General features: G+C 41.0%; 1 protein-coding gene across 1 annotated transcript in view; it reads left to right on the top strand.

The window, feature by feature from the left end:
* The first annotated feature begins 253 nt into the window (after nucleotides 1-253).
* KDM4C (lysine demethylase 4C) overlaps nucleotides 254-11,606 on the top strand; it is a 407,190-nt gene continuing 395,837 nt past the window's right edge. The window contains exon 1 of the mRNA XM_065879012.1: nucleotides 254-414. The gene's annotated coding sequence lies outside the window, so the exon portion shown is untranslated. The remainder of the gene's footprint in view (nucleotides 415-11,606) is intronic.

Genomic DNA, 11,606 nt, shown 5'->3' with positions numbered 1-11,606 from the left:
GACATGTCCGTCTCCAGAAAACACGAAGCGCGGCGGGAGCCTAAGCTAAAAACAGTGCGTAAGATTAACCCCAAAGCAAGAAGGTGCCTGGCACCTTTAAGCTGTTTGGAAGTTCACGTGACCCACTAAGTGCCGGGCCCCGCGGTCACGTGACGGCGCGCGCGCCCTCGCGCAGGGAGAGCCGGCTGGCGCTGTGCGCGCGCCTTTGCCGCTGTCTCCCTGCCCCTCGACGGGAGGGTGAGGAGCGGCGGAGTCATCGGGCGACTGGGTCCGGGTGCGCGTGCGCAGCGAACAGCTGTCACCCAGTGCGGAACAAGTCTCCCAAATTTCCCGAATCTCCCTGGGCCGGAGGCCACCGTTTGCCTTCTCACCTTCCTCTTCTGGGTCGTGTCCTCTCCCCCGCTCGCGCGCCAGGTAACCGCTTTTCCGGAGTCCGGGGGATGGGGACGGTGGGGGGAGGGGCCCGGGCGGTCTTCCTGGCACTGCCCCGCTCTGCGCGGGGCAGCAGGGGGTGCCGGCGTCCGGCGGAGCGGAGACGCCGGGCCAGAGACGCTAGGTCCGCGGCCGCCGCGACTGTCACGCTGGCGAGAGAGCGGCCGGCCATGGTCTTGGGGTGGGAGGCGGGAGCCAGTGACAGCCCGCTCCGGCCCTCCGGGGGTTCGGTCCCCAGGCTCGCCGTTCTCCCGGGGGCCGGAGTCAGGGTCGCGCTCCTTGGAAGGGGCGCGCGGGTGGTCCGGGGATGCCTACTCCTTACCTTTCCCCTCCCAGCCCGGTCTGCGGTGGACTCCGCGGAGGCCGGGCCTGGTGCGCCCCTCGGGGCTATCTCTTCCCTGGGACTCTCATGACCCGCGGGGTGAGGGTGAGGGCTCCTCTCCAGACTACCCCACCGTAGGTAGCCAGCTCCTCTCTCGGGTCCGTCCTTAGCCCCTGTGGCTATCCTTTTGGTTTTTCCGGCGTGGGGCCATTTCTTCCTGCAGTGCCTCTAGCCACGATGCGGTGTAGACAGTGGGTGCTTAATAAATATGAGTTGGATCGGGTCGCGTGGAATGCCAGGCATAGGACGTGGCGGGGGGTGGGAATGTGAAGAAAGGAGCCAGGCAGGCTGGGGCTCCGGGCTCGAGCTTGGGGTTTTCCTCGGGGCTTAGCCAGTGAAACCAGCAGGGCTCGATTCGGATGCTTTCCGGGTGAACTCGGAGCCAGTCTCCCCTTGAGCTGCAACCACGCACGTCTGCACGGTCTGGTTTTGGTTGTGGGCGAATGCCAGGGAGCGTTTTTGTGTGGTTCCTCCCCCTGGAGAAGAGAGGGCAAACTTTTTTTTTTTTTAGTAGTTGGTAAATTACCCTGCAGGGTGATTTATCAAGCGCTGCTTCGGAAGTGTAGGTTAAAAGTTGCAGTCGGTCCACTCTTAACCCTTGTGGAAGTTTTTTGGTAGGCTCGGTTCACCTACGTTCGGACCAAACTTTGCCCTATTTCACCCACTTGAATTTGCAGTATTTTTTATTTTTAATCTCGGGAAACTCAGCGTCACTGTTTCTATGGCAACGGTTACTAATATTCTAATTTCGAAGTGTCGTGTTTGAAAATTAGTGGCTTTAAATATTAAAGGTCCATTTTTACTTTGTAGCACTCAGTTCTTTATGATCATTAGTCTAGTTCTCCTACCTTGCGGGTCCCCTCCCAACTCCCAGGCTTTGTTTTGGAATGTGTCACACGGTTCGGGTCTTTTAGGCCCTCTTTCTTCCAATTTAAGGTCTTATGAAAAGTTAGCACATAATCTTTACAGCACCCTACGAACTTGGCAATACAATTTAAATCGGAGACTTGTTTGATTTTATTAACAGACTAATCTGTTGCTTCTGTAAAGTTAAAAACATTTTAAACATTGCATGTGCACAAATGCTTAAAAGAAGAATCTGTTAACATTCAGTAAGAATGCAGATTTTAAGAGGCTGAACAGGTACTTAATTGTAAAAGAGCTTCTTAGACTTAAATTTCAATTTAAGGACGAAAATCTGGTATACTGAGTTCTCTTCTAGACATCGTAATCATACAGGGCTAGGTTAGGTGCCGCTGGGGTACAGTCTGAATTCTTTGCTCTTCGCATCGTTTTCTAATTGCCTGTTGATTGCCTTTTCTCCTCTACTAGAATGTTAGAGCTCTGACAGGTTTTGAGTGTGTGTGTATGTCTTCTTTGTTCTATTTCCAGCAGTTTACCATAGCGCCCCAGTGCTCAAAATACCCTCTTTCTTAATAACAGCTTTATTGAGATATAATTCACATACCATAAAATCCACCTATTTAAAGTGGATTTTTTTCATGGTATTTAGTATATGTATAGAATTATGCAACCATCAGCACAATCAATTTTAGCACAATTTTATCACCTCAAAAAGAAATACTTTCCCATTAGCAGTTACTGTCCATTTCTTCCAAATCCAATCTTCACCCCAGCCCCAGACAAGGACTAATCTGCTTTCTGTCTCAGTAGACTTGCCTGTTCTGGACTTTCCATATAAATGTACTTATATAATACTTGGTCTTTTGTGGCTAGAGTTTTTTCACTTAGCATAATATTTTCAGAGTTCATCCATGTTATATATAGCATATTTCAGTACTTTATTCATTTTTATGGCTGAATAATATTCCACTGTATGGATATATCACATTTTATGTGTTTGTTGGTGGGCGTTTGGGTTGTTTGTACATTTTGGCTGTCATGAGTGATGCTGCTGTGAACATTCATGAACTAGTTTTTGTATGTATTTTTTTTTTTTAACTCTTGCATATATACCTAGTAGTGGCATTTCTGGATTAAACATTTTCTCTTGAATGAGTGAATGAGCAGGTAGGGATAGTAGTATTGATAGGCCCCTTTGAGGGGTCTATTGACTCTTTCCTGCTTCACTACCAAGACCACTTCTTAGAGGCAGAATTCTCTGTGTGTGGCTTTGTCCTGAGTGTAGTGTTGTGTTTTTCTTGTCTGGATGTCATTAAGATCGTCCCTTTCTGTTAGCCCAGTCTTTTTTCGTACGTAATACTCATAATGATTATTCCCTTGATATTGATTTATTTGCTGTATGTTTATTAGAGATATGATGATAAAACAGGTACGTTCCATGCTGTCATTAAACTCAGTGTCTAATGCAGGTCTTTCAGTCTTTTAAAATTTATATTTTCTTTTTTGTACTATGAATAGTTAATGCTTCTCTCCCTACCTTCATTTCTAATATGAATTTCTTGGGAGTTGTACCATAGTTAAAGTCACTACATTTTCTTTATTCTTATCAATCTAGAAGGCTTTATGGAGCCTAAAATATAAATTTAAAATACCGGATTTTTATCTTTTTCTCCCTGCAGCTTCACCCCCCCCCTCCCCTCCCCAAAGATTCCCCTGTGCCCCTACTCTTTACACCCTTTGGGAGAAGATGCTGATCATCTAAGTCCACACTTGTAGGGCCTAATCCTTTTCCCACCTAAGCAATTGGGACGTTCCCTTTGAGGAGTCTATCTACCTTGTTTCTCCTTCAGTGGCCTCACCTCATTCTTTCCCTGAGTCCTCTCAACAAGGCTTTGCTCAGCCAGTCTCCTCCCTCTCCCCAGTTGCCTGGCTTGGTGGGGTTCGGTACCCAGCACACATTCTTGTTCTCTCTGCCTAGCAGCCTGTGCTTCTTTGTCTGGTTAATTCCATCTCATCCTTCAGATAGCTCAGCTCAGTTGTCACTTTAGGTTAGTCTTTCCTCAGTCCTATATACTTGCCATAGCAGTGTTCTGTAATCTCATTTATAGACTTAAGTCTAGCTGTGTATCACTCTTTACTTTCCATCCCCATGTATGCACAGAAAAAGCTCCACATGAAATACTGCAAGTGGTTACTTCTGGGCAATGGGAGTATGGTTCATTTGTCTCCTTCGTGTTTATGTGCATCTTTGGATTTTTCTCCTATGTATCAGTGTGACCTTTGTGAGCAGGAGAAAAAACCAGTTAAAATCCATGTTTGTTAGAAAATCTGGCAACAGGAGACTTTAGAGGAAAAAATATCATTAGTAATTGCCATTTTTAACCTTTTTTGTTTTGTTTTAATAACCTAGATGAGATTTTACTATAGCTTTTCAACATCAAGCTTTTATTACATTTCTGTTCTTTCTCATATGTAGGGACTTCTAGGGATCAGTGAGGTTGCCTGGGGTGGTCTTCCCTAGAAGCTTGAAATTAAGCTGATTCTTAGGGACCAGAACATAGCATCTATTTGGGTATGAGAAATGAGTTTGTGCTAAATAACTCATTTCCCTTTTTTTCTCTGAGAAATGTCCTTATTTATACATTTGTATGTTTCATAGTACAGTTTTTCCTTGCAGAATTGCTTGTTATTTGCGCCATTTGTTTTATTTTTGCTGTGGTTTATTCTGCCTAGTAGTGGGTACTTGTCTTCAATAGATAACACCACCTATGTGCCATGCGCTGTGTTAGATGTGGAGCATATTGTGAACACAATAGACAAGTGATTCCTTACTGTTTCATGAAAGAGGATTGTTTTGAATGTGACTGTTTAGTTACACCGTTGCTCTTGCTCTGTATTTCCAGATACACAGTGGCTTCAGCTGCTGTGGTATTTATGAATTGCTGCTCCATACAGACTAAAATTTTTTTTTAAGTTAATTTTTATTTTATATTGGAGTATAGTTGATTTACAATGTTGTATTAGTTTCAGGTGTACAGCAAAGTGACTCAGTTATACATATACCTTTTTTTTTTCAGATTTTTTTTCCCCATAGAGTTTATTACAGAGTATTCAGTACAGTTCTCTGTGCTCTACAGGAGGTCCTTGTTGATTATCTGTTTGATATATAGTTGTGTGTGCATGTTAATCCCAACCTCTGATTTATCCTAATTTATCCCCCCTCCCAACTTTTCCCCTTTGGTAATCATAAGTTTGTTTTTCTAAGGCTGTGAGTCTGTTTCTGTGAGACTTTAAAATTCTAGATTCTTCTGGGTTTGTATTATACATTACTGTGGGTAAATATTTAAGGAGCAGAATAATGTATAATCAAAATCGTTTTGGTGATGACTGTTTTATATTTCCATTCAGTTTTAGTTATTAATTTGGCATCTCTACCCGTTAACCATAACAGGCGAAACTGTGATCTTTCCTCTCCGCTCTGCTCCTCTGAGTTTTTCTTGTACCTCACTCCATTTCTTTGTTAACTTGGGAAACCTGAGGGTTATCCCAGACACCTCATGGCTCTTCAGCCCTCGCATTTGTACCATCACCAAACCTGTCACTTCTGCTTCCTAAATATGAATCAGATCAGTCTTCTAGTCTCCACCTGGTACCACCTCTGTATCCACTCTACCCCCCTTGATATCTCTTCTCTACTCAGTGATCTCTTAAAATGCAAATTGATCATTCTAATGGCCCTCGGGACATTGAAAAGTCCTGCATTATCTCTTCCTATCCCAAGCTCCCCCACTAAACCTTATTTATCAATAGATGGTTCTACCTTTCTGCCCAGTGGCTTTTCTTTTTTTTTAATTAAATAAATTTATTTATTTATTTATGGCTGCGTTGGGTCTTTGTTGCTGCATGGGCTTTCTCTAGTTGCGGCGAGCGGGGGCTGCTCTTCGCTGTGGTGAGCGGGCTTCTCATTAAGGTGGCTTCCCTTGTTGCGGAGCACGGGCACTAGGTGCGCACACAGGCTCAGTAGTTGTGGCGCATGGGCTTAGTTGCTCCGCGGCATGTGGGATCTTCCCGCACCAGGGCTTGAACCCGCGTCCCCTGCATTGACAGGCAGATTCTTAACCACTATGCCACCGGGGAAGCTGCCCAGTGGCTTTTCATTTCCCCAGACCTTACAGACCCTTGCTGAAATTGCCATTTTCTGCCAGGCAGATTTTCCTTCCCACTCTCTTCCTTTCCAAGTACATCTTTCTGGTCTCTGCTTGAATGCAGTTTCTCAGACAATCCTGACCTGTCACCCCTACCTTTTCCCCAATCTAAATCAGCTTCCCTAATGATAACCGATCCTAATTTACTAAACATTTTCTTCCATAACACTTAGCAGTTTATAATCTTATATTTATGTGATTATGTGATAATTCGTTTCTAAACTGAAAGAATTCTACAACGGCAGGGATCAACTATTATTCACTTACATCACAGCAGCACACTGCTGTCTCACCAGCACTATAGTATAGGTGCTCAGTAAACCTTTGTTATACAAATTAATGACATTTACATATATGAAAAAATTAAGGAAATTAAAAAATTAAAATCAGGCACACGGTAGGAAGTACCTTTTACCCATCCGGACCACACACACACACACAAACACACACACACACACACACACACACACACTATAAAACTGAAACAAAAATTTCACAAAACAATAGTTTGCCACCTGTTCTGTACTCTGATATTGTCTGTACTCTGATACTGTATAACATATTATAAAAATATTGATATAACCCACTAAATCAGGTAAGACTGCTGAAGGCAGTTTGAATAGCAGAGGTCTAAGGCAATCCATTAGCCCCTTCCCCCCTTTTGAAACACAATTACTATTTTCTTAGTCTTATCTGATGGGAAGTATAAGTATAGCTTTAAATATCACCTTCCAACCCCCCTCACACGTTTAAAGAATTAGCTGTTGCCAAAAGCTAGTTATTCTTAGAAGTTCTGGCCTGATCTCAAAGGAGGGTTGCTTAAGGTCAGGTTGAGAAAAATCTAAACCTGACTCGTTTTAGGTCTTCTCTTCCAGGTTTCTCTGGGGCCACTAATAGCACTCTTCCACCCTGCTTCCTTGAGCTCATTACAGGTGTGTTTTAAGGCTGGCTGCTCATCAATTTTATTTTCTCAATTGATTACAAACCAAACAATTCCAGAAATGAAAACAAGGGGATCAAGGCAAACCAGTAAGTATTTGTGAAGGTATGAATTAAGGAGCCTGGCCGGGCATGAGTGTCACGTTCAGCGTATCACTAGAGCTTATCCTTAGGGCTGTGGTTCTCATTTGTTCACTTACCAGAACTCCTGTGAGGAAAAAGCTTGGTGCTGTTTAGCCCCACCGTGAAATATTGATCTCTTATATATTTTGCTAACTAAATTATTAGAAATAACCTAAGTGTCTAGCACAGGGTCTATTTTAAGTGAACTCTGTGCTCTGCTATTACTAACTTGGAAGAATATTTAAAAACATTAGGTAATTCCAAACCTTCTTTGTTTAATGAAAAAAAGCAATGAACAAAATTGTATACATTGTATGATCCTAGTTGTGTTTAAACATGTTTATAAATGTGTATATGTCTAGAAAAAATACACCGGAATGTTAACTTGGTGGTGGGATTACTGGTAATTTTGATTTCCCTTCATTAAAAAAATTTTTTTTGAGAATGAACATTATTATATTTATAGTAAGAAAGGCTCAGTTGAAAAAAAAATTCCTATACATTACCACGTATTTGCAAATAGGAAAAATAACACCTTTCTTAAAGTGGTGGTTAGGGACTTCCCTGGTGGTGCAGTGGTTAAGAATCCGCCTGCCAATGCAGGGGACACAGGTTCGAGCCCTGGTCTGGGAGGATCCCACATACCGCGGAGCAGCTAAAACCGTGTGCTACAGCTGCTGAGCCTGCGCTCTAGAACCTGCAAGCCACAACTACTGAGCCCGCGCACCACACCTACTGAAGCCCACATGCCACAGAGCCCGTGCTCCACAACAAGAGAAGCCACTGAAATGAGAAGCCCGCGCAACGCAACGAGGAGTAGCCCTCGCTTGCCACAACTAGAGAAAGCCCGCGTGCAGCAACAAAGACCCAATGGAGCCAAATAAATAAATAAAATTTTTAAAAAGATACACTTTAAAATGGTGGTTAGAGGCCAGGTTTCTAGTGACTGTGTTTTGGGAACCTCTGTCCAAGCAGGACTTACATTCTACCTTCATGATATGTAATCTTGCACTGCACAGTGTTCTATGTATCTGCTCCTAGCTTGCATATTTTTCCTTTTCTAAGTTATCAAAGTTTACTAAGCCTTGTTTTTTATCTTTTATTTTGCTGAAATCTCTCCCTGGCATGCTCAAGCATGTTGATAATGAATATTCACTTATGGTTGATAATTTAGAAAGTCCTAATAGCCCTTATTAAACCCTGCAGTCTGGCGTGAGTTGAAGGGATGGAGAGGGTTTGGGATGAACTAGGGTGTATACAGGTGATACCTTTCTGTTAAATTTGGAAAATGTCTAGTTATAGTGGGACTTAGAAACCAAATTGAAGGAAACATATAGTAACAGTTTGTAATGTGTAATCATCAGTAAAATTTCCCAAAGCTGTATTTAAAATTATTTAGGCGTTTAACACTCAGGCCTTAGTAGATTAAATTAAATATTTGAAAATATATTTGATAACTGTACAAAATACATATTCTAAGTATTGATTTACTATTTACTAGAGAAGGAATGGGAAAAGTTTGAAATTAGAGAGAAATGTCAAAATAAGGACAGTTGGCCAGATAGGACCTTTTGGAGTGTGTGTGTGACAGTGACAGCACTTTTGGGGGATTACGTATTCTTGTTCTCATTTTCAGCATTGCAGGTTCAGAAATCTGAACTTTTCCCAGTGATCCAGAGTATGTCAGGCATTGGAGGACCAAGGTCCTCAGTGTCACTCCCTAATCAAACTCACAGGAAGAACCAGAACTCAGACCCAAGGCATACATGTTTGTTCCTCAGGGCTCTTTCTAGAAAGTCTGGTCCCTGGGAAAGTACACATTATTTGGTGACAGGCAGGTCCCACAGATGGAGATGGTAGCATTGAGGAGTAATCTAAACTGGGGTATTTTTCACCTGCTGGGCTTCTCTTGACTCTTAGAAGTACTCACTTCTGTTCATTAGGACATTCTTCCTGCAGGTACGTTTTTTCTGTTGAAGGAGGTTAAAGAAGACACATTTCTTCACTTTGGCTCTTTCTTTATCTCCACCTTTTAACTCTTTTTTTGCGCTGGACATTTGTTTAAATTCTAGTCCTGAGGACATCACTTTGTTTCTCTGATTGAAAATCAGTCTTGTTGCTTTGGTTCTGTTTTGGGAGTCCATCAAATACTCAGCAAGGTCACGGGCTTCCCTCTGAGTGGGAGACTGATGGTACTGATGAGGCTTATTTATTTATTTATTTTTGCTGGTAGCTTATCTCATCCATTTTGTTTTTATTTAATTTTCAAAAGGAACCCTCGCCTAAAATTTGGACACTTTACTGAGAACTCTCAGTCTACAACATTCAGGCAGCTTTCATTAGCAGGAAGAATCTAGCCCTGAGATAGGGAAATTCATTTTTCATTCCTTTTTGATAATTTTATTTATTTTTGTTTATTTTTAAAATTTTACTTTATTATTTATGTACATATATGTTAAAGAAGTATTATTTTAAGTAGGCAGTGCAAGGTATACAACAAGGTATAAAACTGAGAAGGTGTAAATGGGTAAAAAGTACATATTCTTACCTTTGGCCATCAGATAGGCATTTCCTCTTATTAGTTAACCATTGTGAAAACTGTTTCTTTTGGGGCTTTCCAGACATAGTCTATATATTCTTTATAAGATATCTTGTACAAGCATATGTGTGTATATGCATATGTATGCATTTTTTACACAAATGGTAGTACCTATACTTACTGCTTTGAATATTTTTTTTTCATTTAACTGTAACTTGCATGTGACCTTCCCCTCCTCCCCTCAGTTTTATTGAGGTATAAATGACATACAGCATTGTATAAGTTTAAGGTGTACAACATAATGATTTGGCTTACATACATCATGAAATGATTACAACAGTAGGTTTAGTGAGCATCCATCATCTCATATAGATACAACACTAAAGAAATAGAAAAAAAATTTTCCCTGTGATGAGACTCTTAGGGTTTACTCCCTTATCAACTTTCACATATAACGTACAGCAGTGTTAATTATGTTTATCATGTTGTATGTTATATCCCTAGTATTATAAATGAAAACTTGTACCTTTTGACTGCTTTCATCTAATTTCCCCTTTTCCCACCCCCTTGGATGAGATTTTTAAAATATAAATATAGAGCTTTTTTTTTTTTTTTTTTGGGCTGTACCACATGGCATGCGGGATCTTAGTTCCCTGACCAGGGATCGAACCCATGCCCCCTGCAGTGGAAGCACAGGTTCTTAACCGCTGGGCCACCAGGGAAGTCCCTAGAGCTTCTTTTTTTAAAATGATTACACAGTATTGCATTGTATGTGTATGATAATTTATTTAACCAGTACAGTATTGAAAGTTATTTTTTTTATTTTTATTTTTTTTGCGGTACACGGGCCTCTCACCGCTGCGGCCTCTCCCGTTGCGGAGCACAGGCCCCGGACGCGCAGGCCCAGCGGCCATGGCCCACAGGCCCAGCCACTCTGCGGCACGTGGGATCCTCCCGGACCGGGGCATGAACCCGTGTCCCCCGCATCAGCAGGCGGACTCTCAACCACTGCGCCACCAGGGAAGCCCCCTGAAAGTTATTTTGATTCCTATTACAGCAATCTATATATGTACCATTACCTCAACATTTTAATTGTTGTAGCTTTATAATATATTTTTAGAGCTTTCCAGGTTATTCTTGTTTATTTTTCCTCATTATATCTAAATATGTCAAGTTATAAAAAACCTATTTATAGCTTTGGAAATAAACTTAATAGAGAAATGTAGAGAAATATCTTTAGAATATTGAGTTTTCCTGCCCCCAAATGTGGTATGCCTTTCCATTTAAGTCTTCTTTTAAAGTCCTTATAAAGGATATTTTAAAGATATCTTTACACAGATCTTGTACATTTCTTAAATTTATTCCTTTATATTTTAAAAATAATTTTCTTTTTTAACTTTGGGACAATCTCAGACTTTTAGAAAAGTTGCATTAATAGTACAAAGAACTTTTATTTCCTTGAAAAATTTGCCTTTATGCCCCTATCACTGGTCAATACTTGGGTGTGTGTTTCCTATAAAGACAGTTTCCTGCATAACCACAGTAATATACATTAAAAACAAGAAGTTAAATAACATTGATACATTACTGTCATCTAATCTTTAGACCTTTTACGTTTCGCCATTTGTTATAGCAATCTTTGTAGCAAAAGTGTCCAGTCCAAATGATGCATTGCATTTTCTTGTTTTCAAGTTTCTTAAGTTAGCATCATTGTCTCAAATCGTCCTCAGTCTTTCTTTGATTTTCATTATATTGACACCTTTGAAGATTACAAGCCAGTTATTTTAGAGAATCCCTTACTTTTTGTTTGATGTTCCCTCATGATTATATTCTTGAGGCATCTTTGGCAGGAATATCACAGAGGTGATGCTGTATTTTAATTATATCTTATCAGGTGGCACACAACTTCATTTTGTTCTGTTGCTAGTAATGTTCGATTTGATTGCTTGATTAAGACAGAATCTTCTATGCTTCTCTGCTCCAAAGTTATTCTTTTGTTTCAAAAAACTATGTACATATCTTGTTCCTTATCAGGCTTTCAATGTATTCATTTATTTTTGTCAATTTGGATTTATGGTTTCCTATTTTATTCAGGGAGTTATAATTTGTTAATATTATTTAT

This window comes from Phocoena phocoena, chromosome 6, assembly GCF_963924675.1.
Source record: "Phocoena phocoena chromosome 6, mPhoPho1.1, whole genome shotgun sequence".
NCBI lineage: Eukaryota > Metazoa > Chordata > Mammalia > Artiodactyla > Phocoenidae > Phocoena > Phocoena phocoena.
The sequence above is the reverse complement of the archived record's forward strand: the minus strand, read 5'-3'. Positions and strand labels throughout refer to the sequence as shown.